The sequence below is a fragment of the Tachypleus tridentatus genome, chromosome 8 (assembly GCF_004210375.1).
Source record: "Tachypleus tridentatus isolate NWPU-2018 chromosome 8, ASM421037v1, whole genome shotgun sequence".
NCBI lineage: Eukaryota > Metazoa > Arthropoda > Merostomata > Xiphosura > Limulidae > Tachypleus > Tachypleus tridentatus.
Window position 1 is genome coordinate 63061139 of NC_134832.1, and position 25124 is coordinate 63086262.

The 25124-nt window shown below is 29.8% G+C and overlaps 1 pseudogene across 1 annotated transcript in view; it reads left to right on the forward strand.

Moving 5' to 3' along the window:
• LOC143222521 (zinc finger RNA-binding protein-like) overlaps positions 1-25124 on the forward strand; it is a 72096-nt pseudogene that overhangs the window by 40256 nt on the left and 6716 nt on the right. The window contains exons 14-21 of the transcript XR_013012287.1: positions 5323-5480; positions 6538-6633; positions 7904-8114; positions 9938-10091; positions 13813-13898; positions 20479-20573; positions 20814-20925; positions 24893-24990. The product of XR_013012287.1 is annotated as a zinc finger RNA-binding protein-like (transcript). The remainder of the gene's footprint in view (positions 1-5322; positions 5481-6537; positions 6634-7903; positions 8115-9937; positions 10092-13812; positions 13899-20478; positions 20574-20813; positions 20926-24892; positions 24991-25124) is intronic.

Consider the following 25124-nt stretch of genomic DNA (forward strand, 5'->3'; position numbering starts at 1 on the left):
CCGAAAGTTATACCTGTCCCATGAGATGTTCTGTTTGGCCAGTTATTTTTAACATTGAGTTCTTAGTTTACTCTGTTGTGAGTTTTCTAGAATTAAAAGAGTGTATAATAACACTATTTCAAACACTGCATTTTCATTTCCATTACTGATGATGGGTTTCTCCCAATTTTGAGCTCTTAAAATTGGTTGAGATACAGGATACATTGAACACTGTTGAAATACTATTTATATTGGCCATTAGAAACAACAGCAGTTGCTGTGGTATAAATGCCTTTTAGAAGATAAGAAAGTATAATATATATTTATATTTTTCATAAGGCATTATGCTAGGTCTATTATTATGTTTTTAACACTTAATTCATGATTTAGTTCTTTACAAATGTTCAAAAATTGGTTTGGTTTGTTTTGTTTTGAATTTTGTGCAAAGCCATATGAGGGCTATCTGCAACAGGCTTTGTTAATCTAGCATTAATGAACTAAATGTAAGGCACTAGTGTACAACACCCACTCTCAGCTACTGGTCTACTCTGTTTACCAGTTACAGGATTCACTGTCATGTTCTAACTCCTCTCATGGCTGAACTGGCAGCCTTGTTTTGTGATGGGGATAAAACTATATGACTTCAGATTGCAAGCTTGAGTATCATAACTACTAGTCTTCAAGAATTGAAAGAGTGTACAATAATACTATTTGAACTATTCTCATCTGTCCATTGCCCATGATGCATTTTTCTCAGTCCAGAGCTCTTTTGTATAAACTGTTCTTTATGACAACAGTTGTTACTGTGTGATTGTCTTTGACCTTATTGTTACAAGCCACAGGTCAAAGATCATGTCACAGCATTTGTTGAATGGCATTCATCTACTGTTCTATGAATTTGTCATTAGGTTTAGTATCAAATTGTAGATTATAGTTCAACTTTTCATATAATGTGTTGTTTAATTTCCTAATTTAAAAGTAAATCTATAAAAATAAAACTTACTTAAACATTGATTTTGTGTCATGGCATGTTGAATGCAGCATTGGTTCAAATTAGATGATCGTCAGAGTACAAACTCCATAATTTTATGCAAATTAGGATCTCAAATTATCAATATTTAAAAGGTAAGATGTAGAACAAAAACATGTCTCTTCTGTATGATGAGATATCACTGTTGTAGTGCATCAAACACAGTGGACCCCACTTTCCTTCTTTGATTTTTATATATACTTAATTCTACCTATATGATGTATGAATGACAAACCAAAACCTCAGAATGTCCCAGAAATGGTTTTCCCAGCCATTTTCAAATATAACAACATTGTTTCTTTTAAGATAAGCCTTTGTGCTGATAAGTTGAGTTTTTAGTTTGTTAGAAATCATTTTTATTGACATATAGCTCTCTTACTAAACTTGATACATTATAATAGGTTTCGTGGTTATTTAAAAGTATATATAAAAGCTAAAAAGATTGCTATGTTTCACATTCTTCATGTGTGAAATTTCTTAACTCTTAGCAACCTTTGACAAGCAAGTACAGAGTTCATAACAATAAGAGGTGATTGTTTGCTTTACTTCTTTATTTAATATAATTTTTAAGAAAAAAAAATAAAATCTTATTTGTAAATAGTAGTAAGATTTGGATTTTACAAAATACTTGTCCACTTAAACACTGAAGACACATCGCTAAGTAAAGACAAGAGGTCAGTTTTATATTTCTGGGTATGGTAACATCAGTGCATGTGTGCTGCATCATTGTAACTTCTGTATCTTAGTCCTTTAATGCTGAAAAGTCAATGTAATAAAAATAATATATATAAATGTATAATGTTATTTAACTACTTAGATTACTTTTCTGTTTTAGAGTTATAATTGGCAGTCATTCTGGAAAGAAAAAAGCATAATTTATATTTACATCCTAATTTTTTTCATAGTGGTTACAAGACTGGTCAAATCTATTGACAATGTGTAGAAATTCTTATTTATAGTGAAAATAAGAGTTTTTTTTTATAAACATTTGATGATTATCTAGAAGTTAAGATTTCACATATGAAATTTCAAAATTTTCTTATGCACAAAAGTATTTTTAATCTTAAAATGACAATTACTCTGCATGTTGCCTAGTCAACAATCTGAAAGAAAAAACTTACAAGAAAATCTTTAAAGTATTTTAATACTTAATTTAAAAACCTGGTATTTTGTGTATGAAATCTTTGTAAAGGTTATTAATAATTCTAAGCATGTGCATATATTAACAAAAATCATGGGATAATTACCCTCATAATTATCTTAGTAGTTATGAGCATGGTAAATTACACCCAACCTGTAATGAAAGGGCTAGAAAGCATGACTAATAACCCTCTTGCTACGGCCATCATCTTCTGTGCAGGTCATGAGGTTTTAGTGAGTTACATTCAAAATGTGATTAAGCTACTTTGTTATCATGGAAGATGAGTAAATTTGGCATAAAAATATAGTTAATAACTGAATGTTAATAGTATACAAGTTTTAATTTTAATCCTGAGAATTATGACTATGCATTCCCTCTTCTCTAATATATTTATCAGCTTTTCAAGAAATACAAAATTTAACATACTACAATGTCACAATCATTCAGGCAAAGTGTAATTTTCACAACTTTCGAACCTATTTAGTTACAGAATTATAAAATAAAATATCAGACTCCTCTTGCCACACACATTTGTCACATCATCTCTTTCAGAAATTGACAATAGTTCTCTCTGACATTTAATATACATTATTTATAACCCATAGAAAGCTAAGATTTTATTCTATCAAATCATATATTCTTTTGTGTTGGTTTTTGTACAGAATACTCATTTTTGTGTTGTTGTTTTTATACAGAATGCTCATTTTTGTGTTTTTTTGTATATAGAATGCTCATTTTGTGTTTTTTTTGTACAGAATGCTCATTTTTGTTTTTTTTTGTATATAGAATGCTCATTTTTGTGTTTTTTTGTACATAATGCTAATTTTTGTGCTCAGTTCAAACTTTATTCCCACTACAGTTTCAGTGAAATTAGCTGCATTTTTAACAGCTCTAGTTGTATTGTTAAAAATTTAGAAAAATTGTAAGAATTATTTTATATTGTCTGTTTTGAAAATTGATTATTTTGTGTTTTACCAGTATTTAATTAAGTAAAAACATTTAATGGAGTAGTATCATTAGTATGAAAAAGTAGGGTTAAGTGTTATTGACAGTTAAAAGAAGAAGACCCAAGTAAGTACTTTATTTCTTGTTTTTTCTGTGTTTTCTTTACTTATTATAAAACTAACTAAAATGTAAAAATTGGAAACTTTTAAGATTGATAAATTAATTGACTTTTCATGGGTATTCTCAGGAGTAGTCTGTGCATTATGTAATTTGATATTGTAATGTGAGCTGCATATTTGCTACATGATTTGCATCTTGTATAGTGTGAATATAAGTTAGACATGATTGAGGGCAATAAAACAATAACAAAGAAGTATGAATAGGTGTGTAATATTCTCTTTGTATGTGTTATGAATATTGCTATCGTAAGTGTCGGAGAGAGATTTGTTTTTGAAAGACGGTGTAAATAGTTTGTGCATTTGATGTTTTGGCATATCTCTGTAAAGTGGAATGATTAGGGGTTGTAAGTTAAGACATTAGTAATATATACAGTAAAACTGTGGAAATTATGTGACAATAAGATATCATAAAGGGTTGATTTGCAACAATTAATTATCATATACAGAGAAGATTTAGAATTTATTTTAATATATTTCTCTGAAATTAAGAGATTAAATTTAATATATAAGGTCATCCCTTAAGTAATATGCAATTTTAGGTTCAGAAAGAGAGAAAGGATTTCAAATGCTTTTAATGTTATTTAATCAATAATGTATGTTCCATTATTATTAATTACTTCCTACCAACGATTCACAAGCTTCTGAATGCCACTTCTATAAAATTCTTGGGGTTTGGAGGAAAAGAATGTAGAGAGGGTAGTTTTGACATCTTCATGTGTTTCAAGCTCTTTTCCATTAAGATAGCTGTGCAAACTTTGGAACAGATGATAATCAGATGGGACAAGGTCTGGAGGTTAAGGAGGATGTGGAAATTTTTTCCAGTCTAGTTCTTCAAGCTTTGCAGATGTGGTCCTTTCCATATGGGGCCATGGATTATCCTGGTGTAACAGGACACCTTTATGACTGATCAAAGCAGGCCTCTGTTCTTTCAGTGCAGCGTTCAAACACTAACTGTTAACAGTAGAAGTCTGATGTAATTGTTACATTGAGTGGCAGCAACTCAGTGGATCATACCAACAATATCCCATCAAATGCTCTACAAGACTTTCCTAGGGTAGAGGTCCATTTTAGGCTGTGCTTTTTTCAGGTTACCTGCACTGAGTTATTGTATGCAGTGATTAACATTTTTATAAAATATCCATTTTTCATCTCTAGTCATTAACCTGTCCAAAAAAGGTAAATTACATTCATGAGAGTGCAGAGAAATGCAAATGCCCACTCTTGCTCTAAGGTTGGTTTGACACCTTCCAAGCTGTTGCAAGTCACGGTGAACTGTCGAATGGGTTGAATTAAGCTTTTGTGCTAGTTCTTCAACTGTTACAGTGCAATATTCATCAAGTGCAGCCAGCAGCAAGTCATCGTAAAACTCAACATGATGACCTGAACGGGGCACATCACTTAAGCTGTAGCCACCTGATCTGAACTTCTTTGACATTTTCTTTCATTGAAAAACTCAGCAGCAGAAACTACACAAAACATTTAAGGTGTTTATATGCCTAATGTGCTCCTCAGACACATCCATCTTCATGAGGGTTTATTTGATTAATGATCTGAGAAAGTGGATTTGGGTTAGTTTCTTTTATTTGTCTGAACATTTTTATACACGTCCTACTACATATTTTAGTCATTAAAACCTTCTACAAAGACAGAAATGATGATGCACTTTCTGTGTTAAATTTTTGGACATTACTTATGGGATGCCTGATAGTATTCAAATTTGAATTATAAATTTTATTTTAATGTCAGAGTTACTAATAGTAATAATAAGTTGCTTAATTAAATTTTGAATGAAACTCTGTTAAAGGCTATGATGTACTTTTGTTGGTACTATCAAGCATGTATACATAGGGTTCAAGCCTATAATTTGTGTGATGGTGGATAATAGGAAAGAGAAAAGTCATTTATATCCAGTTGCCCAGGAAAGTTTGCATTGTTGATATATAACATTGTATTACTATTATAGTACAGGTTAGTGAATTGAAAAATTTGAAATGTGTTACATTGATGGTAATTGTTATATATACAGTATCCTATACTTGTTTTTGCAGGGTTCACCAGTCTCTCGACCAGATTCTGCTGATGATCGTCATATCATGGCTAAACACTCTTCTATTTACCCAAAAGAAGCAGAACTGAATGCAGTACAGACTGTTTTAACTGACACTGAAAAGGCTTTGAAATTAGTTTCTGATTACTTAACTGAAAGGTTTATATTGTATCATTTTTTTTGTTCTTGTGATTATACAACAAAATTTTATGTTTTTTTGTGACCATTTTTCAGAAAAAGACAACCAAAAACTTATCTTTTACTACAGTCTTGGTGAATGCAGCCAAGTTCGTAACCCCAAATTGACTTTATTTTTAATAATAAATGAAGAATGCACATGAAAACAACAAATACAGCCTTTTTCTTGTTGTTGATTGTAGATGAAAATGAAACCTACTTTTTTTTATACCAATGGTACTGTTATGCTAAATTTTTTTATATAATTAAGTAATGCACCTAAGAATACAGAATAGTATCATGAAGTCAGACAATGTCCTACAACTGTAATTTTTCTGACTTGTGTGATAAGAACTGCTGAAATTTTAGCTAAGCTTGTTTATGTGTTTATCTGGTTTGAACTGGAAACAAAATAAATAATCCTCTCTATGCAAAAAGTATAATATGTCGTTTGGAAGATTAAAGCTCTGGCTTCTTATTGGTTGTAAACAGTATGGTATTAAATGTCAGAGAGAACTATTAGGAATTTGTGAAACAGAAGAGATAATGGGGGTGTGACAGATAGGTCTGATTTTCTAGTTTGTGGCTCTCTAACCAAATAAGATTAAGGGCTATAAAAATTATACTTTGCCTGAGTTATAAATATATAAAGTAATTAATGTTAAATTCTATACTCTGTGAAGGGGTAGTAAATACATTGTAAAACATAGAAAAGACATACAGCTGTATTCCTAAATCAAATGTTTTAAATCATAGAAATAAAATTTTACAAATACATCTTTTAATCTGTAAATCACATTTTTAAATAAAATTTCAGGCATGACTGTCATAATCCAATTTGAAAAATACTGCTTTATTTCTGTTTTTTATATATTTTATTTTTTGTTATGAGTTTTAGGTTGTTTCATGTCACAATGAGTTGGACATTTCTCATAGTAACTATTATGTCTAAAACATCTTGCAGAATTTTCTTCTAATGAGAATTGATTTTAAAACTTAAATTTTAAATAAAAATTTTACTTTTTTTTTATCTGAATAGTGAGTCAGCTGAAAAGAACCAAGAAGAAGAAGTTGAACCAAAAAAAGATATTAAGGAAGATGTGAAGAAGGAACCAACTGATGAAAAGGAAACAAGGTATATAAATGGAAAATATTTGATTTAAATATTTACCTGTTCTTCACTTTTCTGGATGTAATAAATTTGATGTTTATGTTGTCACTGAAATCATTCAGCTTTCTCAGAGTAAGGATTTAACTGTTTCAAAGTTGAATGTAAACAATATCTTATTCACAAAGTGTAGAAAGATAAACTGTAATACTGTAAAGCTCTTTATATGAACTTTTATGGTGCTAATAATATAATATAATCCATGGTAATATTTCAAAAATGTTTTTTTGTCTTGTCAGTATATAGATCAACACTAATTAATTAACATAGAATATTAACATTAAGGTTTTAAAGTTTTGTCACAATAAAGAAAAATATCTGTTCTTTCCAAACATATACATTATGTAGTAAAGTAAAATGTAATTTTGACTCCCAAATTGTGTAATATCTCTTTATAATGTATTACCAGATGAATGTTGTATTGTTAGAATAAAAAATGTGACTATTGTGTTATGAAGAATGTTTTAACATTCTGACATTTGTTTATGATCACATTAATAAAAATTTTGACTGCACACTTTTGCCAGTGTTTTTAAACATTTCGTAGAAGGAGTGTCGTTTAAGCTAAAACTTTTCCCCATCCTGAACTTTCAAACAGACATAAAATAACATTACATTTTATTCAAAAACATTTCACAAATACAAACATTGGATCATAATTTTGAAATTATACATAAAAACAGCTTGGAGCTATGCTGTTTCACATCTATGACAATAAGAAAATTGTTGAAAACATAGTATATTTCTTTTCTTGGACTAAAGAAATCTGTTAGATAGTACAACTGTTTTATATTGGGATTTTTAAATGAAGACTATAGTTTGTACTTGTTTTGTAGTTTTCATTATTTCTTTTAATTCAGTTTGTGAACTGATAATGGTTAGAGTAGTGAAATAAAGTAATTGCATATTGTGTACCTAATTCTGAAGAAAGGCAAATGTTACTTAGTTTCTGACTTTCCTATTATTAACTATCTCTCATGTTTCTGAAATTGTATTTTAAGGTTGAAAAGAAAATAACATCAGTATAAAAAATTGAAGCATGATAATAATTTAAAACTGTTCTTCAGATCTGTCTGTGAATAGCATCACCTTGCATTTTTTTCTTATTATATTTATTGGTATACTATGATTATTTCTCTGGTATTCAATGTTCATGATACCAAAACATCTGTTGACTGTGTTTTTCTTTAATACTGAAGGTAAAAAGTAATTAAAACACATACTTACTCTTACTTAGTGAGCTGAATGTTTCTAAAAACCAAGAAAAAGTAGTACAACTGTTGGTTCACCCTCAGCGTGTATTGAAAGGTGTTATGCGGGTTGGAGGTTTAGCCAAAGGATTGTTGCTTACTGGTGAAACTTCGGTTCAGCTTGTGGTTATGTGTGCTGAAAAACCAACAAGAACTTTGTTGGAAAGAGTAGCAGACAATCTTCCAAAGCAGTTTGAGGTAACGTGATACTAGTTGTTATTATAATGTGTTTTAACTGAGTACTCCTTCCTCAATAATGAAGTAACTGTTATGTGTCCAAAATGCTCATCTCTTAAGACAACTAATAATTTATTTTCAGTTTATAGGGATGCAAAAAAGCTTTTTATATGCCAGATTAGTAGGCCTGAGAAATGTATTATCCTGTTTTTTTAACTTCTGAGAATTAACTGAAGTGTAAAGCACATGGTTAACAGAATAGTTTACTTGCTATTGGTCATCTTATTGGACAACCTTATCATTTTTGTCCTGTGCTTAACAGTATTTTATTTCTCTATTGTATTTCTTCTTTACGTGCTACAGTATAATATTTTATGTTACAGTCAAAGTTTATGCAACCACATTTTGGCAGTTGTATTGTAGTGCATCCATATTGTCTCTAATTTTGTCACATTTTGCAAATTTCAATATCCTTGTTTTTTTATTAGGAAAACAACTAATTAACTTCTGTACTGAGTAACATACTTCTTGGTTGGGGCCTGTAGTATCACTGAATATAATACTACTTTAGTCTGTGAAATGGCTTAGTCACAACTATAAAATCACCTAAAGCTTGCAGCAGAAGAATTTTACATGTATTAAAGTAAACATATGAATTGTATATGGATGTATCATAATTTGAGCTAGCCATATTCATCAAGAAAAGAAACTTGTCTGTTTTGCTTTCAGAACCAGTTGAAAACATCTGATAAATTGGTCAAAAACAAAATGTAATTAAGTGTCCTTGTTTTATTTAATAAACTAGATTAACCTTATAAACAGTAAGTTAAAAGAACTTAAGTAATTAGTAAAGGGCACCAGTTCTCTAAGATTTATGTTGAGACCACATTCTTTTTTTTTTAATAAAGGATCTCCATGTGCAAAGCTGTATTTCTTGTCACTAATGTTTCAGAGAACAATGGAAGGTAAATCACAGGTGAAAGATCAGTATTTTATTGATCTTCATATTTAATACACACAGTCTGTGGAAGTGATTGAGTTTAACAAGAACTTGATATTTTGTGTATGTCCTCTTTTGCTTTAATAATTGCAGAAAGTCTTTCAGGCATTTTGTAACATACCTAATCAAAGTGTCATTTGGTATTTTACTCCAAATGTCTTTAGTACATTCCCATAAAATTTCTTTTAAAGTAACATCTGATTTGTGAAGCTTTTGTTCTATTAAATCCCAGATCTGCTCATTTGGGTTGAAATTGGGGCCCTTGGAGGACATTGCATCATTTGAATGACTCCAGAAATTTATGTAAACTCTATGCTCTTTGGGCCATGTTATAACAAAGCTTAATTTATTGTGTTAAACACTGTTCTTATCAAGGGTTATTTGTGGAATGCTACTCAATTAATTTCTTCCAATAGACACTAGAACCATATGATATCTTCTTTCTATATAGTGAAGACACTGTATGGAGTACCATGACAGTGATTTCTCATACTGTAAATTTGATCAGTATGTTAATTCAATCAGAACCCTTATGACATGTCCTTGGTATAGGTATATAGGAATTGTGCAGAATGAAAAGTATTCTTACCATGGTTGTTTCAATTGCAAACAGGGATCAGTGAATTATTAATATAGTGTTAAACTTCACATGATGTAATGGGATGGAAAAATTAGCTCCATAAAATGTAAATAATGATAAAATAGTTCCTTGTTCCAACACTTTTGCACAATACTATATGTAATGGCAGTATTTTTAGTTTTGTAGTATGCAGTTATTTTAAGAGGTTTGTTAAGGAGTGAGAATAAGGTATCAGTTGATTTTCTGTTTTTTCCTTCCTTAAAGGTTGTTGCATCACAAACAAATTACGAAGTGAAGCGATGTGTAGAAGAAGCAGCAATTGTGGTCCATGCAGAATCAGAACCTGCTGTCAAGGTGACAGTAACGTTAACTTCTCCACTGATGAGAGATGCTAAAGATACAGAGGGAAGTAGTACTGGTAGGTTTTGTTAACCTTTCTTGAAGATTAAAATGTTGCTGTATTTTCAGTGTAAGTAATTTTTTCAATGCCTGATGGTTCTTGTTAAAGTTAGTATAGATACTCACTTTTATTGTGTTAGCAACAATACATTGAATAAATATAGCGAATAGGTTATTTGATGTGATCGTGTTTAATGCATCAAAAGATCTCTCAGTGAATCTTTGTATTCCTATAGATTTTTTTATTATTTTTGAGTTTTCAATAGCAAAAGAAAAGATTAAAAATGCTCTAGGTTTACAAGTACCATTTACATCTTAAGTCTAAACTGTTCCAAAGTTTTAAAATTAAGATTGTAATGGAAGAAATTGTTTAACTGTTTCAAAAAACATCTTTTGTATACTATCACAAAGCTTTGTTTTGATCAGAAATTTTACAGTTAGGTAGATGTATATATTATGTCCCCCACTTGTACAGCAGTAAGTCTACAGATTTACAACACTAAAATCACGGGTTTGGTTCCCCTCGGTGGATTCAGCAGATAGCTTGATGTGGCTATAAGAAAACTCACATGCAGTACTGGTGTAATGTGTATATATTCTGTTAGATTAATTTTGATACAACTTTTATAAAAGTACACAGAAAATATATATATAGATACACATTAATAAACAAATATAATTGTACAGTCAGGTATATACACATTTACACACGTGTATATTTCAGAGAAAAATAATTCAATTTTGATAAAGCGTATTTGTTGTCCTAAATCTGTCGTATTGTATCTGCCTGATATCTAGTGATGAATATTAAAACTTTTATCAAATTTCAGTTAGTTACGTTCACACCAAATCTGTCGAAGAAATTGGCATATAAGTTTTAAAATTTTAGATAAATAATTTAATACTTGTTGTGATAAACCAGTTATACATGTACACACTTGTATTTGAAAAATACAGCTTTAGTTATTATAAAGAACACTCAATATCATACTAATTAGAATAGCTTAACTTTTTATTACAGTTAAGCTTTAATATGTATGTGGGTTACATAAGCTATGTTTCTCAGTAGTGTTGTATTTTTTCATTTTAAATTCATAAAGCTTTAAAATTATGTTGTTCAGTTTTATTTCACCAGTGAAAATGCTATACATAGTGGGCAATAATATTTACATACACATAGAATTACAAATTCACATCAAACTTTGTTTGTAATATATTCTTTTGAACATCATAGTTTACCAAAAGACTATTATTGTTTAATAAGAGTTCTCAGTGCTTTAGAAATCATTTACTTTATTCTTTGATAACTTTAAAGATGTTATTTTTAACAGTATTTTCATCATATATAATTCTTATTATATTAATTTTTTTAGAATTTATACAGTAACTATGAAGTTAAAAAAGTACTGTCTTAGCTATTGACAGAAAATGAAATTATCATTTAGCTTGGAATATGTACAGTAAATATTTTCTGGTCTTTGATTTAGTGAATATTTTAATTTTTTTTTTAGAATTACATAGTAGTTTTGTTTTATTTTTATCACAGTATTATGGTTTGGTAAGTTGGTATATGAATATATTTGTTTCCTGTGGTTTATATTGATGTTTTTTTTGAGTCTTTGAAACTAATTTTATTGATGTATCTATGTAAATTGCACATGGTTACTAAGATTTAACTTTTGGGCTTTTAATAATGAAAAAATAAATGTTTGTAAAATAAAATTTACAGTAATTGTTCCAGTAAAGCTTCGGTACAGATTGTGTTGTTGTTATTAATTGTTGTATATTTGTTTTGGTAACTCAGAAGCCTCTGTAGTTGTTAACTGCTGTTGTGTAATATGTATATTTTGTTTAGTCCAATTACACAGATTCACCAGCCCTACATTTAAAAATCAACACCACGAGGGGAGAATGCTCTGTTGTTGTAGGTGAACCAGAAAGGATTTTTGATCTTATGAACACTGTGTTCATTTGTTTTTGATGTAGAATATCATGTAATATAACTTGTTTTTTTTTTTTTTTTCCCAATCAATACTGAGAAATAGGATGAGTGTGCCTTGTGCATGTACATTTGTGTGTGTGTGTGTGTGTGTGTGTGTGTGTGTGTGTGTGTGTGTGTGTGTGTGTGTGAAAAATATATAATATATATTCAAAACACTTCCAGATTTGAGTTATTTTTTATACTGTTTTTGTTAACTTTAAGACTGCTTTTCAGCCTATCACTGTACAGGAGAATGTGTGTTCTCCTAAAAGTCTTAAAAGTGGGTCTTACATTTGTTGCCTCCAGTTTCTTCATTTTGAAAACACATTTTTCAGCTCTATAACTCACATTTAAACTATGTTTGACACACTTTCTCCATATATGGAGATCTGTCAGTAAAGCAAATTTTCCAGAATCTGATTATATATCTATCTTTATGCACATAGGAAAAAAAAAAAAACATTTTGTGACTAATTTGTCACTAGTTGTCATTGTGTAGTGAATTTTGTATTTAAAATTCTGAGAAGTGAAATAACCAAGTATTTCTGTATTTTAAGTAAATAAGTTATTTCAAGAACTTTCTTTCATCAAACAAAGTGTACTCTTGGCCTGAGATTGCAGTAGTGAATGAATCCTCTATAGTTCTTTCAACTTCTTTCAGAAGCTTAACATTTCATGAATTGCATTGTTTGGCAGACATTACTAAAGCATTTGTCATGATTGACAGCTTTGGAAGAAGAATGGATTGAATTCATTTGACATCAACAGCTGCAAAAAACATTACAGTTGCAAGATAACTTATAATTAGATTTAAAAATAAATCTTGGAACAGAATACAACTTAGCAAATAATTTACTGGGCAGATCTGTAAGGGAACGTTACATTATTTTTAGTGAGTTTTAATAGTTCTGTTTCTATTGAAAATATTATTCAAGATAGTAATGCTAATAAAAATCTGAAGACCCACAAAAAAAAATATGTAACTATTGCATTTAAAATGTTGTATGAGTCATTGAAATCTTCAGTTATCTTGTAACTATTACATTGTAATTTCCTTTAGGCACATACACTTCATCTTTCATTATTTGATAGACGGAAATCTCTCTGTAGGTGATGACTTTAACATATAGTTTTATAAGAGAAAATACAAGGTACTGGTTAGGTTAATTTTTTGCATGCATGAAGCAGAATATAAACTTGTTCAAGATTTTTAAAATACATGTTTCTGATTTTTAAAGGTATTACTTTAACCATGTTACCTAATTACCTGCAGTTTCTTCTCAGCAAATTAGTACCAAGTATTGTTATTCACCTTTTATATTAAAATAAAAATTACTTCATTTTGTGCACTCATAGAATAACTTGTACATTGTATGCTAGTATTGTACTGTTTTAAAGTATTGTTTCACTGTTTTAATACTTAAAACATAAAACTATTTTTACAATAATATTTAACTTTACATAATTGAGTACTCACAGCTTATATTTAAGGATGTATCTGTATGTGTATTTGTACGTATGTATAAATGTATATTTTAATCATAAATTAAGTGTACGTTAAGACAGTGCTGGGAAGATGTGAGGCATTAATGATTTTGTCATTTTTGGTTACTTTGTTATTTGTTGTGACTTCTCAGATGTGATAGTGATTTTATAATTTTAGTAGATGGGCACAGTGGTGCTGTTTTGAAGATCAAAAAACCTTTCTAATGTTGGTTTACCTTAATGCATTAATCAACTGCTATCATCTGGTTTCTAGAGAGTGTTAAAGACCCACCGGATGTGTTGGACAGGCAGAAATGCCTGGATGCCCTGGCCGCCTTGAGACATGCTAAGTGGTTCCAGGTTTGCACCCTTCTACTTTTCAGCCTCTTGTTGGTGTAATCATAACATTGTTTTGAATAGCCCTTGTGTTCACTAGTTTATTCCAGTGAATGAAATTTAGAAAGAGTTCTGTTTTACAGTATATGATCAAGTCCACCTAACATTTTTTAGAGGACGTCCCCATGTGAAACTGTTTGACCTAACACTGATCAAATCATCTTAAGTATTGTGATGTCATGAAATTACACTCGTCTTTAAGCCTTGTTTCTACTTTCAATAAAGGACAAGGTTTGTATATTTTTTGTTTTTTTTTGTATGGTTCCTCAGCAGTTTGCAGCTTCCTAAAATTTAAACTATTTAGAGTACCCTAAAAAATGTTACATGGATTTGTAAGTATCTTGAGCAATAAGCTGTTTTGAACTTCTTTAAGTAAACATGTAAACTTGTTTTTTAAAGTTTTTGGTAACTTACAGATTTTTCATGGACAGTGAAATTTTTGAGTAAACACTTTTATATGATTTTGAAATGATCAGTTTACAGGGTTCAACACATGAGGCTGGAAAGTTCAGAAGCAAGGTTATTAAAAACTATTCATAATATTGAAAAAAATTCTGAACTGCGTGTATTTTATCAAGTTTTCTAGCCAAAAAATGAGCATTCTTTTACTCAGTTATTCTTATTGTTAGAGTAATGGATCTTGCTTGTAGGCAGGAGGAATGAATAGGATTCCACAGTTTGTATAATTGATAGTTACCAGCTATTTTTTAACTGAGAATTGTACAGAATTGACTTCAAAAAAAACTTACAAACTCATTTTATTTAGATTAAGTTAAAAATTTGACAGGTTCTGAAAAAATTAGAATGTTGAATGTGCAAACTGCTTTTCAGTGATATTTCATAACATTGAATGGAAAATGCATTCTTCTATAAAGCTGAAAATAGAGTTTTATAAAGCTGAGTAATTTTCAGAGATATGATAAATTTATTTTCACTATTTGATTACATTGCATTAGAAGTATTTGGTAAAGGCATGAATTGAAAAAATACATAGACATCACGGATTGTTGAAAAGACTAGGTTTGTGAAATTGATAAATTAGGAACTCCTGTGCAAACCCACAAATTGAGAAGTTAGATACAGTCGTGATCTATGTGCTTCATTATTTCTACAGTTTATAAAAAAAATGGTAGTTTTTTTTTTAAAAGGAGGAATATATGGCAGAGAGTTATAACAGGTCTTGGTTAAAAAGCAACTAACTGGTAATGCTGCTACCACTCCACCTGGCTGTTATGTCTACTAAATTCTATTTTTACTGGTCTAATGACTACACTGAAAAAGAAAATAGTTGTCACTGATGTGAAATGCTTTTGTTTATGATAGAAATACTCTTGTGTTACAAACATCCATATGAACTAACAAATAGGTTTCCTACATCACTTCAAACTGGCAGAATTCAAATTTTAAACTTTAAGTTTAGAAATTCCTTCACTAAGTTTACTTTCTAAGCCTTAAAACTGATGCTTAGCATATAAATATGAACTTTAATTGACATGATAAAAATATGGCAGATATTTTGAAGCATATGAAACTACAGTTGACACTTAAAGATTAGATCTCAAGCATTCCTCAGCTTTAGAATTGAGTTTGTGACAAAAAAATTCATCAATGCTTTAATGAACAGCCATTATACATTCTTGATGATGAGAAACCCACTTGAAATAAAAATGTATCTCAGAACAGCTGGTATAGGTATTATCACTTTTACTGATAAAGCAGAGAACAACATTTCGACCTTCCTAGGTCCTCTTTAGGTCTGTTACTCTGCTTTATTAGTAAAATGGTTAATACCCATGCCAGCCATTCTGAGATAGTTATTATATAGGCATGAAAAGAGATAACAGAGGAATTTCAAACTTAGGAAGACTAAGATATATTAACAGAGGATGAAAATACCACTTCTATTGATAATGCAAGTTATAAAATGTTAAATAACTGTAGTTAACACAAGTTTAAAGAATTATGTTTAAAAGGCAATTTTAAGTGTTTTCTCAATGTTTAGTAAACTAAATTTTTAACTGACTGGTTGAATAATCATAAGACAATGCAATTTTTTTTTTGCCTATGAAACCTTAAAATAATTTGCCTCTAAATAAAAGATTTTGCAGTTTTTGTGAGACAAGATTTTGTTTAATGTTAAGTTTGATTTAGTAAAAAACCTACTGGCTGTAAATATAAGATCAACATTACAACCAGTATAATTAATATTTGTGATAAAAAGTAATGTCAAACTACAGGTGTTTTTTTACAGGCTTCTTTAATTTGTTCATTGCAGTTTTGAACTTAAACGTCATAAAAACGGTCTAACTTGACTGTCATAACTATCAGGTCTTTTGGTATACTGTACTTCATCAGGTTTTGCTGTTCGAATTCCTAACATGAAAACCAATATTACATTTAGGGAAAAGAATAATAATGAAAATAAAATTTTAATAGTGTTATGTTCCTTGACTTGTACTTGGAAATTTCATGTCAGTATTTTTAAGCAGATGTTTCTTTAGTTATTGTTCTATAGATCTTTACTATTTATATGTTTATTTTATACACTTACAATTATTTATTTGGTGAATGTGATTTATTTTTAAAGGTTCAGTTGCCTTCAAACACTTGATTTTGCTTGTTTTGGGACATTTTAATGTGCTGTTGCAGGTCTATCAGGCTAGTACAGTTAAATTGTGATAATTGTATATCTTAAAGTTGACTATAGAAAACTGCTCTTTAAGCTACACAGATGTAGCTTGTGTGGTTGTAAAAAATAGTTACAATGGCAAGTTTAGACTCGGTGAGTTGAGTTGGTAAAGAAAGCTTAGGTGTTAGCTTATTGTGATGTGACGACAGGCATCCAAAGATTGATGAGTTTTGTATCTTAAATTCTCAAATATTTGGTATTGATTATATGTGGAAGTATTTTTTTTGTATTTCTCCTGAATATCAGTTGTGGTACTTTGCTAGCCATAGGAATTGCATTTCCTAATATAAATGATATCTTTGGGAAGCCTAGATATGTTTTACTTGCAAATGAAACATGTGCCTTGCCTAAAACAACTTACCCTATCTATACAAACTACTAAACAGGTAGAGACAGTTTCAGTGATTTTTCAGTGTAATAAATTGGACATTAATGAAATTTGAAGGGCCTTGCATATGCATGCAAATCAGCCAGTCCTAAGTAAGTGGCTCAAGTTCAGAAAAGCCAATTGGAATCTCATCTTTTGACACTTCACTCCACCACTAACACGAGTATTCTATTTCAGCTTTTTTGCTAACATTTCAACACAACTGTATAACAGATTTTTGTAGGAATGTGATTGCATATATTTTACAGCTTTATCTCAGCATGACAACAACCAGCTATTTCACAGCCACACCATCCAATAAACACACCACTTCTAATTTAACATTGACAGGATGGAGGTTTGCCCTAGCAGATGAAAATGCTGCCTCCAAACCAGCTCAATCAAACGAATGAACATTGTAAAACCTTCCAATAAATGAATAAATGTCATATATCCTCCCATAATAAACTTGATAAGGTTGTTTTTATACTCCAGTTGGTGAACAATTTTGTTTTTATGGTTTCAAGAAGGTGCTGGGGAAGAGCCATTTCTGCATAATTTTTTTATTGGTAGTGTATTTTAGTTTCTTCATTAATGAAGAATTCAAGCCAGTCTATAAAAACTGTTGTTTTGGCCTTATGTTTCACAGTACAGCTAAAGGTAATTATAATTCATTTTGGTTGTGTAAAGATAAAACTGTCATTAAGTTTAATCCTAAAGGAAGTAGAGATTTAAATTTTGCCTTTAAAAATACTTGAAGATTAATATAATTTATTATAGAATTTCTATTTTAAAAAAAGTCTATTAAATTACTTGAACTCTGGTTTATACTGGTTGTGTTTCACTAGACTTGTTGAAAAATGTATTGGTAAAGGTGTTTTTGATTTTGTGTTATTGTTAGAAACAGCCAGTATATTAACTGTAATGTTTTTAGTGGCAGTTTTAAATACTGCCAGTTTTTGTAAATTATGGGTTTTCTGAAGATGTTTGTTCATATTAATATCAATACTTGTAATTTATACACTTGTAGGACCAAGTTAGGGTTATGGTGCAAAATAGGTGTACAGCTGGGTGTTTCAATAATAATAAAAAAGGTTCTTGTGTGTAAACCATCTGAATTACTTTAGTCCATACTGAACAAAAGAAAACGTATTGATTTAAATTAACATTTCTTGAAAGTATTGTAGCATTGTGTGTAAGTGAGAACAGTCAAAGGCACAATACAGTTCACTCTTCATTGACAACCAGCCAACCTACATTCTATCAGCTACTTTTCACAAAATCTATGTTGTTTCTTTGGAGCCAGAGGATCATCCCCTGCTTGAATACCTGCATTGTTTGTGGCATTATGTGATAAATCAAGACATTTGGAAAACTGTTTGAATTATGTGGTTATGCATGTTTGTAGAGTGGTTTAACAATAAGAAATCACATAATACTGAAACAAATGAATAGATTACGCTGAGTGGTTTAAGAATAAAGTCCAGCTGATGCACGACTTTGTTCTTGGCGATTGGCTGGTGAATAAGCATTACTTCTTTAGATTATCCTCATAAATAGTTAACTAATTATATGGCAAAGGAAGAGGGAAGAGTCTGATCACCTGATTTTTTTGTATAGCATTAATTAAATTTTATTTAAAAATTGAAAATAAATAGTTTAATGAGTTTATAGTAACCCAGTGGGTACTATTACATTCCAGCATGGTTTTCAAAGCTGGTTAGTCAAAGAGATGAGCAAACATTGAATGATCCATTTTGTATTAGAGTTTATATAATATGTGCTAGCAAAAAATCTCCTAAACCTCACTGAGAAGCTTCTTGAGGATTATTTTCTTTGTTAAATCCAGTATTTGTTTTGCAGCTAATATTAAATTCCTTTAGCTTCAAAGAATTTGAAATATGATCTATTTAACAACAGATAATATAAGTATATAATAAAGAATGTGATGGAAAACAAGGTTCTTTGTTTGTAGGATGAACACAAAATATGAACTAACAAATGATTTCTGTTATTTTGAATGTATTACACTCATTTAGAGATATCTTCCTGACAGTGATAATGTTTAGTTATTCAGAATTACTTGGATCTTCTTGGATCTGCAGGAATTTTATATGAAAAAATATATCTGGATAGTTAGGCAAACAAGTGATTATTTTAGTTTAACTGCCATGGAAAAAAACTTTTCTTTAAACAATCATTATAAAGAAAAAATCAAAACGTTGAAGAATTGATATGAAAATCTTGTGCAATGAGGACTTAGTGTTCTTAAAAGTGTTAGTTCTTTACCATTGTTGTTTGGGATAAACAGTTTTCAATTTTCAAAGTCCTTAAACCACCACGCTTAGCCAAAAGTTGTTTAAACTAAATGTAAATTTTGCCATGAGATCATATATTTTTCCAAAGGAGAAAAGCTTATTCTTTACAATTTCTATAATAAAACTCCGGATTTTTCAAGATGACTTTGTAGTGTAATGATTATCAAATAACTTTACCCAGAAGGTTTAAAAAGTTAAATTTTCAGTATTCTTACAAAAAACTTGATCTCTGTTTGAAATGTTTTTAAGAGACATCAAGAATGAGTGATACATAACAAAGTCTGTCAAGAACAAAAGCAGACATCTGATTTCTTGGTAACATGAAGTTTGAGACCACATTTACATTTTTTTTATTTAAATACTGAACACAGCCCTACCCAGTTGCTCAGCAGTAAGTCTGAATGCTTTTAATACTAAAATGATGGTTCAGTAACCATGGTGGGCAAAGCACAGATCGCCCATTGTATTTTGAGTTAAATATGAACATTTGAATGTCAATTTCTGATTATTTTCACACATTTTGTACCTCTTTGACGTGTGCTGATTTTCAGTAGAATTAGGTTGCAGATAGCACGTAACATACTAACATTGAGGTTTAATAAATGCTGTAAGATAAATGGTAGTTTAGTTTGGTATGAGAAAGTTGCAGCTTAGTTTGACTTGCATTTATTATCATGGTAAATAATTTTGTGGTGAAAAATATCTTATAGAAAGGGGGAAATATATCATTGGCATGTATGAAGAAACATGATGTATCTTTAGAGATTTTCACTGCATTTTTTGGAACAGAATTAGTATCATAAGATTAGTAATAGACAACTTTTGTATAGTTATTGTGATTAGTCGAATGGGAATATTGCCCTGATAAAATGGTAAAGTAGATAAAAAACTGGCAGAATATACCTTTTTTGATTTGTAGTACTAACAACAGGTAATGTTTCCAAAATAAAACTGATTGAAATTACATTTTGATATATTATTTGTACCAACAAGTAGTTTTTGTAAACTGAAACTTGCTGGTGTAGCAGTGCACTACATGGTTTGAAGTATTTATGGTACTCTTTACCTGTAAGCTTATAAATTTAAATTTATGTAATTTCTCTTAAGATATGAAAGTTGTATTAGAGTTTCACTATTTAATCTTGTTTTATTTTCCAATGTATATTGCAGGCAAGAGCAAGTGGTTTACAGTCCTGTTTAATTGTTATTCGAATTTTGCGGATTTGTGTCAGAGAGTTCCAACGTGGAGCAAATTAAATAATTGGGTAAGTGTTGTTCATGTGTGATGAACCTGCTGCTAATTCTAAATGTAATACAGAGTAATTTATATGAATTTCCATATTGTATTTTGTAGTAACTTTTGGTTTTTAAACTCAAGTTTACCAGTTATCACAAAATTACATGTATTGAATATAATACCAGTTAAACAGTAGAAATTAAATAATAAATATCTTACAAAAAATATGTGATGTTGGTAAGAGTTTAGATGGATTGTTTTGTTTTAGGCATTAGAACTCCTTGCAGAAAAGGTGATCAGTAGTTGTCCTCAACCACTGAATCCTGGTGATGCACTTCGTCGTGTTTTTGAAGCAGTGGCCTCTGGTGTTATATTACCAAGTTAGTAGCTTGGACTCAAAAGTTTTTTAATGTTTCAAGTTGTATTTGACTTACAAAATATCAAACAAAGAACTTGTAATGGATCCTCTAATAATATAATTCAGTTTTTTTTCATTTGTAAGTAAAGCATGCAACATGTACTCCAGTCATACTTACCACAGCTCAAATTAGTTTCAACAGTATAATACTATTGTATAAGTAAGTCTTGTTACAACATTACAGTATAGGTAGGACTCAAAAATCAACACTTTATTTTTCCTTCAAACTAACATACCTTGAAGTCTCATGTAAGAGGTGAAAGTGGTAGTTAAACTTTAAAATTTTAAGATATCAACCATATTATAGAATTTGTCTTGTTATTTGTATACATACAGATTTGAACTACCCTTTTGTGTTCAGCAGCTTAATGTTTTTAGGTAATGTTACATCACTATTAACTTTGTTTAAATTATATTTTTCACGTAACATGTCAATGAATTACGCCTACAGTTTATGTCAGTCAGTTATTTTGAGAATTAATCAAATACAGATGTAAAACCACTGAATTAATCATTTTAAAAAACTAGAAATTTAAAAGTCACATTACAGAAGGTGAAATTTAGATTTGAGAGTTCAAGTTTATGAAGGAAAAGTAGCAGTAGGAAAACTTAACTTGAGAACTAAAAGGCATTGTTTAAATTACCACATGTTTAAAATGGGAAATGTTTAATTAGTTCTTGTTTGTTGTTCTCTCAGTTTATATTTAATGATGTTTTATTACACATACTTCTGAAAGCTACAGTAATGTGTCATTAATTCTTCATACTTTTTCATGTACGCCTGGAACTACAGTTTAAATTAACTTTTTTTTTACTCAGTATAAATGTAAATATTTTTGACAAAATATTTCAATATAAGGCAAACATCATAATTCATATAAAACTTGTTTTTATTAAAGAATAATTTATTTAGTGATAATACTATTTGTTAGGACTCAATATTTGAATGAAAATTTAGTCTAAATGTTTAGGCGTTTACACATAGAATATGAAATTGTCCACTCGCATATCTGTTACAATGTGAAAGAAGCATGGAAGAAATTTCACATTTGTTTTTGGCCTTTTTATCAGAAAAAAAAAAAACATCTTCCTACTGTGCTCTTTTTTAATGGAAAGTATATTGAAATGGGTACAAAGACATATCCTGGCACAGTTTGCATATAATAGAAATAGAGAAATACAAACAGAAATGTCTTATATTCCTGATTCCTTCTACGAACATGACTGAATTTTCCTCAAAATGGTTCCAGACTTTGATGGGATGTGAAAAATTAGTCTGTACTAAGGAAAACTGAAAATTAATTCGAGCTCATTTTACAGCACTAATGAGTAGATGCCAAGTAAAATGTGTGTTAATGGTTATTTAATAAAAACCAAGCCTCTTGTTAACTGTATCTTACTATACACTAGTAATGCATATTTTTTGCCAAAAAAGAAGTGTATAGGATCAGTAGATCTGAAATTATAAGTTAAAAATGACTATAAGAATATCAGTTGTCAGATTTTGAAGAAAACATGTTTAAAAATCAGGTGCATTAAGACTGGGAATTTAGATAGTGTAAAGATTGTGTAAATTGTGCAATTAAGAGTGAACAATTGTTGTGATATAAAGAAGTGGTGATTTGAATATTTATATGAATATCTTTTACTCAAATTAAAATATTAAAATATATAATGTTATGTCTTGGATTATTAACTGTTTTTGTTCCAGGTTTAGTGTCATTAAAATAATTTAATTAAATTCTGAATATAACTTTTTCTGAATATAACATGTTTGGGAGACCCAGCATCTCAAGTTTGAGAGACTACCAACACAAAAATTTTAAAACAGTTTATGCATTGGTTCCGAAATGACAATAGTTTGAAAATATATTCTTAATACGTGGCATTATCTACTGAGCGAAACCAATGTTAAAAAAAAAGTGTTTTGTAAGTGTTTTACATAACTGTGTAATATTTTCTAAATATATTTCTATGTAAAGTATTTTTTAAAAGCTCAAAAATAAGATCAATTTAATTTCACATGCCAGTGTTCCCCAAACTTTTTGTGACGTGTGTAGATAAGTCCATACAGCAGACTTGCAGTACTCCCCCAACTAAGACATGGAGAAATGATTGTGTATCAAGGAGAAAATAAATTTGAAATTATAATTAATTTACATTACTAAATAAAAATTACTTAAAATTGAAAAACATTCTGCAGCACACCTGGGACCCTTCCACAGCACAACTGTGTGCCACAGTGCACAGTTTGGAGGAAGCACTGTTTTATGTTACTATACAATATAAAATATAGCATAAATGTCAAATTGTGTAGTGGCTGTTGATTCTTTATAGTAGATGTCTGTGATTTGTTGGTGATAAATATAAACAATGAATGGGCAGCACACAGTCCACATGTTTCAGAATAAGCAAATCTGAGGTAGCATATGTACAAAACCTTGTTACACTATAAGTTATCACATTTGCATCCAGAACTTTAAATAATTGTCTTTCTCTCTTTTGTCAAAGCCCATACAGGTGAGTTTAATTAATTTAGAACACCTATTGACAAGATAATATTATCTTCTACTCTGTTATCACAATATAATTAGTGATAAATTCACTTACCTCATGGGTTACGACAGTTGTGTACAGAACTTTAAGTAATCCTCTTTTATGTTAAAATCCACACACGCTGGTTCAGCTACATTAGAATCCAGCTGATGAGTTATTCTTCTCTACTCTGTTTATTACAATACAGTCTACAATTATAGCTTTTTAAAAAGTCACCTCTATACACTTTTTATGGCTAAACTAAGACATAGTCAAGATCTATATATTTATTTATATCCCTAATTTTTTCTATCATTTTCATTAACTTTTATTAACTGTTTGGTTTACACAGTTCTATCCAGAGCTTTAAATAATTCTTTTACATTAAAAGTCCACACAGGCTGGTTTAGTTATTTTAGAACACAATGACATAAGTTATTCTTCCCATCTATGTTGTTACAATACAGCTATGAAACTTACTTTAAAAACTGCTTATCAGGGCTAAACTGACAATCTCTCAGTCTAGATCTAATTATCTGTCACTTCTTTCCTCATCCTGCATTATTGAACATCTATTTATAAATTTTTCATTTAAGGCCTAGAACTGTCTAGCCCTCTAGTGATGATTATGTTACACACACCAAGGAAAAACTTAGAAGCTTAAAGTTGCAGAGTGTCAGCAATAATAAAAAACTTGTTATAACTGTCTCAACTTTTAACACACTTGTTATGAAACTAAATAATCATTAACAAAATGAAATAACTCTTAAGCTAAACAGTCTTTTCTCTCCCATCACAGACACAAATTGTGTGTTTATTAACTAATACACAATTTATAATTTCTGTAAATTTATTAATGTAACTCTTGAATCTATGATACAAATTTCTGAATTAAAATATGAGTTAAACGTTATCCTAAATAGTAGTGGTACTCTCTTTAACATGCATAGTACCATGATCATTATTATGTTTTCCTTTTAAAACTGATCTTGAAAATTATGTTTAAACATTATCTTATCTGAAAAATTTCAGGTATTATCATTTGCAATTGTACTGGTTTTAAGTAAAACTATTTCACTAAAAATAAATTTCTAACAGAAAAATATCTTTCATTTAAGTAAGGAAAACATTGAAATTTCTCATGTGATAAAATGAACCATTTTTGCCAATTTTGATCCATATGACACCATCTGTTTAATGCATCATTTAACATTTCAATTAACAGTTGTTTTTCTTCATGTTTTGCCATAAAAATAAAATTATTACATCCAGGTCTACTTGACCAGTTTATCTTTTAATGTCTGTCATTTATGTATTATTCAACATATTTTGAATGAAGTGTCCAAGAATTTTTATTATTATTGATATTATTGGTGGAACTTGTTTTATTTAAGCTGGTCCTGGATTGCTGGATCCTTGCGAAAAAAATCCAACAGATGCAGCTGCTAAACTTGCCAATCAGGAGAGAGAAGACATAACTGCTAGTGCACAAGTAAGTTCCTCAAAGCAGATTGTAATTTTATTACTCAGGTTATCTGAATAAAGTAGAATCCCATTAAAGTATACCTCAATATAATGCAGATTTGGATATAACAAGGTCAATGTTATTCCCAGTTTTCTGGCAGG